We start from the raw sequence: 5,258 nt of genomic DNA, 5'->3' as shown, positions 1-5,258 counted from the left end.
ATATATTATTGTGAGGATAAGATGACCAAAATAAAGTACCTTCTAATAATAAAATGCTATTAAAATGTGAACAACAATTAAGGTGTAATAAAATAATTCAGATTTAGTGTAAGACTCTAGAACCTTAGACTGTTATGGTAACTCTGCCCACATTATCCACTTTTGTTAGAGATAAATTTCCCTTGACTATGAACTCAAAATAAGCACAAAGGAGAGCGACCCTCAGCTGTACATTAAATAGGGACTGATTAGGATGTTCTAGTAGCATAACTAGCTTTTTGTTGAACTGTAATTCCAACAAGAACTGCTAATCTCCTGGGGAACCTGGACAAACTGGAAAAAAAAAGTCTGCTTTCTCATTGGGCTCTAAGTGGATTTTTCCCCTTGGAACTGGTTAGGTCTCTCAAACAAATCTCACACTGGAACCTATGCCCATCCCACCCAAAGACTTTTGCTTCCAGTATTATTTCCCCCCACCTTATTCAATTCAAGTCAAATCAAATTAAAAAAAAATTATTCAGCTCCTACTGCTGTGCTGGGCTTTGTACTAAGCATGGGAGATATAATAAATAAACAAACAAACAAATAAATAAAGAGTAAGTAAATAAATAAATGAATATTTTTTAAAAATTTAAAAAGTATTTGCTCCCAAGGAGCTCACGATTCATTTCAATTCAAACAACACTCAGATCTTAAACACTTACCTTTACTTTTTTAATTTTCAATAATTCAATCTAATTCAACAAGTATTTATTAAACAAAAATGAAAACAGCCCCTTTCCTCAAGGAGTTTCATTTGACTGGCACCTGGAGGGGCAATTTCTATTACTTTATTCCCATCCTAATGGTACAGGGATGCAATGTTGTGCTTGGTGGGGAAAAGGAAGTAGCTTCAATTCAGGCAGTTTTACATGACTGGTACATGTGTCCTGTTTGAAGATACAGTGGATTCATTTTTACCCAGAATCTTGGTCCACAAACCTTCATTTTAAGTCCACTAAGACTTTGCCATAATTAGTTATGAAGGGGGAGCATGGAATAGTGGACATAGAAGTCAGGAAGATCTAGGTTCAAATCCTGCCTCTGATACTTACTAACTGTGAGATCCTCAGAAAGTCATTTAGAGCCTTTGTCTAAATTTCTTCCTCTGAGAAGGAGGTTGATTTAATGGCCTCCACAATTACTTCCACCTTCAAATCTATGATCCTACACATGCAACTCTAGAATAACTAAAATGGAAGGAACCTTAGAGATAATGCAGACCAGTCTTCTTAGCTTTTATGTGAACATACTGAAGTTAAGAGGAAAATGTCCAAGGTTAAATAGCCAGTTAAAGGCAGAGATAGGATTTATATTATACTTTACATTTATACTTATATTTTCTGATTAATAATTTATGGATATTCATGAATACATTTAATCCTCACAATAGATAATAGATAACCTCATGAGGCACATAGCAGAAGTACTATTATTGCCACTTTACAGATGGGGAAACTGAGGTTAATAGAAGTTAAATGGTTTTCCAAAAATCACAATTAGCAAATGACAAAGCTGGAGACTGAACGTAGGTCTCCTCACTCCCTTGTGCAGTGCTCCGCTCAAGGCACCCAAGGCATTGATTGCACACTTCCTAGGGGCTCATGTTGGGTTCTTCAGCAGATAAAAAAATGGCAGGACCCTAGGAATACCAGCAGTGCTCCATCAGCATATGGTTGGCCACCCCGATCTTCTGCATGGAAGGACTCTGATAAAGAGACTTAGGAAACAGTGTAGTTTGCTGTATACTGAAGCAGCAAGATGCCTTGCCTTATGGTGCTCCTTTCTAACAACCTCAAGCTCAGTGTGACAGTATGAACCGAAATACAACCCTCCATTCCGTCTTGGCTGACCTTCCACTGCACCCAAGAAGGGCCATGTGCTTTCCTACATGAGGGCTTTTCTTCACTTTTTCAGCCCTGTCTTGAATACCCTCTCTTCTCCTCTCTACTCATGTCAATATTACTCATTCTTCAAGTCCCAGTTGCAGAAAGCCTCCTACAACAACTCCAGTTCACAGTGATCTATTTCTTCCTCCTCTATGTTCTTCTAACCCTTAACACCCATTGGAGGTACTTGGACACCATCATATGCTGTCATAGTTCTCCATCAAATGTTTGGTCTTTAAAGACCTTCACCCTCTGCCTCCAGACCACCTTTCTAAGTTATTCTTTTTCACATACTCCATGTACCAGCATAACTGGACTACTTGCTATTCTCTGTATATTTCACTCTATTTCTGAGCAGTGTGGTGAAGTGGAAAGAACACTAGATTTGGAACCAGAAGACAAAGGTTCAAATCTTGCCTATGTCCTTTGCTACCTATCTTAGGAAACCCACAACCTCTCTGGGAGTCAAGGAACTCCTCTGTAAAATGAGGGAGTTGGATGAATGACCTCTAAGACCCCTTCCACCTTTAAACCTATGATCCTTTCCATAAGCTGTTTCCTTATTACTAGAATGTATTTTCTCTTTATTTCTGCCTCTTAGAAACCTTGGCTTCCTTCCATGCTCAATCCGGGTCACTTCCTCCACACCTGATCTAACATGATTTCCCAGTGGCTAGTGCCCTTCCCTACTCCCACAAAATGACTGAATAAATTTTGCTTTTACTTCTTGGTCACATGTTTCTTTGTCCTACTACAATAAGCCTTTTCTGGGAAGGGACTATTTGTTTTTGCCTCTGTATCCCTGGTGCCTAGCGCAGTTCCAGGAACCTAGTAACTTCTTATAAATGAAAAAATGAAGGCATCTGTTCATCTCTGAACCTTATCTTTGCTAATCTGTTAAATGAGGATATTTGACTACACGATCTCCTAAGTTTTCTTCTAGTTTGTAATACTCTGTGGTTCTCTGTAAAAGTGCTTTGTGAACTATAAAGTACTATACACATATAACTTGCTATTATAAATATGGCCTTAATAAATATGATTAATAAGTGTTTTTCTATTCACTCGTTGAAGAGCAGGAGCCATAGCTCATACTTATGTATCCTATAATGCCTTGCATAAGACTCTAAATCTATGATCCAATGAGTCCCAGTAGGTATTCAGTGAATAATTGTTGAATTGAATTGGGGTCTGAGCTGCTTGATATGCTCTGAAGTTAAGCCTACCCACAGTCCCCTTCCCCCACAAACATTGCTAGTATATGGAGACAGTCCTAGTTCCCACACATGTTTACTGGCCAGACACGTGTGTGTTCTGTCTCTTGGCCAAGCCTCACTCCAGCAGGCCATCGCCATAGGCAATTACTCTAGAACAAAGCCCTGTCTCAATCTGAAATCATCATGAAAAAGTCGGCCACAGGGCCCCCAGACTGACAGGCTCTGCTTGGTCTTCTTCAGCCAAAGCGAGCTAAGTGGAACCTGCTATCCACTCCTGCTGCCCTCCACAGGGTCTTGGGGTCCTGCCCATCAAAGGAACACCTTCCGCACGGCATCATGTCAATGCCAGCTTCCAGGCTGAAGAGAGCTGCTCCTTCTATTGAACAGTACAAAAGCACTGGGTCCCTCCTCCTCCACTAAACAAACTGTTAAAACTCCTGACCTTTGGAAGGAATAGCAAGAATGGAAGAATTTACAGCTGTTTGTTACAGGTTGAGTCTCTCAGGGTTATAGAATGCATGCTTCTTAAAGTCTCAGCCAAAAGCTCATTGCCTGGCTGTACTCTCAAAGACTGATTTTCTCTCTGTCTCTCTCTCTCTCTCTCTCTCTCTGTCTCTCTCTGTCTCTCTCTGTCTCTGTCTCTCTCTCTCTCCCACTCTCTCCTCACTCTCTCCCTCCCTCCCTCTCTCTCTCTTTCTATCTTTCTCCCACTCTCTCCCTCCCTCCCTCTCTCTCTCTTTCTCTCTCTCTATCTCTGTCTCTCTCTCTCTCTCTCTCTCTCTCTCTCTCTCTCTCTCTGTCTCTCTCTCTCTGTCTCTCTCTCTCTTTCCCCCATCCTTCCCTCCCTCTCTCTCTTTCTATGACTCTGTCTTTCTGTGTCTCAGTCACACACACACACACACACACACACACACACACATACAGACACATCCATAACTATAAATGAGTCAGTATAACCACAACCACTTGCCCCTAGGCCTGTGGGCTGGCATTTAACAGCCATGTGGCCATCTGCTTCCAAGGCTCCTCAAAAACAGGGGCAGAACCATTTGCCCTCAGAGCCTCAAGAAGGCTAAAACAAAGTATGACATCTGGACATAGTGAGGTCTGGGTTTCTTGCACTGGGTCATTAGCCATGGTCATGGGAGAGAGACATTCCAAATTGGGAGGGAGGAGCAAGGAAAAGATCCTCAGAGGAAGCCCCACACTAATAGAGCTAGTTCCAAGTATGCAATTTTGTGAAATCCTTTTCCCATCTCTAGAAGGGGTTTCTGACTAAGCAGATCTCAAAGTTGTACCCAGTGGTTCTTTAAGCAGCTCTCCAGGCCAGGATGTTAGGATCACCATAATTCCCAATAGTGAAAGAAACACAGGAGACAGAGTTCTGAACTACCCAGTCCTGCTCAAGGCCTTCCTTGTCAATATACCCTCACCCAATACATACAACCTCATGGACTTCATTGCCAATGTCCTCTCACCCTCCTTTCCCTGGGTGGTTTCAGGAAAAATAGCTCTTCATCCCAGAAAATCTGGGGAATCCCTACCTAAAGGACTGGGGGATCCATTGAGAAAATGGTGCAAATACTTATATACAATGTCTTGGTAAAATGTTAGAAAGAAAGAGAAAGATTAAGGAATAATAACTCCAATAGCAAAGGAAGGACTATATATCCAAACTCTATTTAATCAAAGGCTCAGAATAATCACTTATGACTGAATAGAGAGGCAGTAAGCTGGCCTCTGATTTAGGAATACTTGGGTTCAAGTCCCACCTGTAGTATATTCTGACTATGCAATCCTGGGCTGGTCACTGAACTTCCCAGGGGTCAGGGCATTAAGATTCACCTAGGCATTCTCAAAGACTGTAAGTAACAGAAGGTACTGATCTGCCTTGCGAGAGAAAGTTCTTCCCAGTAAATCATCTATATTGATGAAATCACAGATTTGCAAAAAAAAAAATATTTAATGTATGTGGTACTTATAAATCTTCAAAGTGTTTTTACATTGGAAATATCATCTTATTTTCACAACCATTATGGGAAATGACCACTCTGGTACTCCTCTCCCATGCTTGATGAGGAAATTAAGGCTCAGAAAGTCTAAGATACTAACT

Source organism: Petaurus breviceps, unplaced genomic scaffold (assembly GCF_028583685.1).
Source record: "Petaurus breviceps papuanus isolate PSGF00001 unplaced genomic scaffold, PetGlider_PUasm1.0 37, whole genome shotgun sequence".
Classification (NCBI taxonomy): Eukaryota; Metazoa; Chordata; class Mammalia; order Diprotodontia; family Petauridae; genus Petaurus; species Petaurus breviceps.
The sequence above is the reverse complement of the archived record's forward strand: the minus strand, read 5'-3'. Positions refer to the sequence as shown.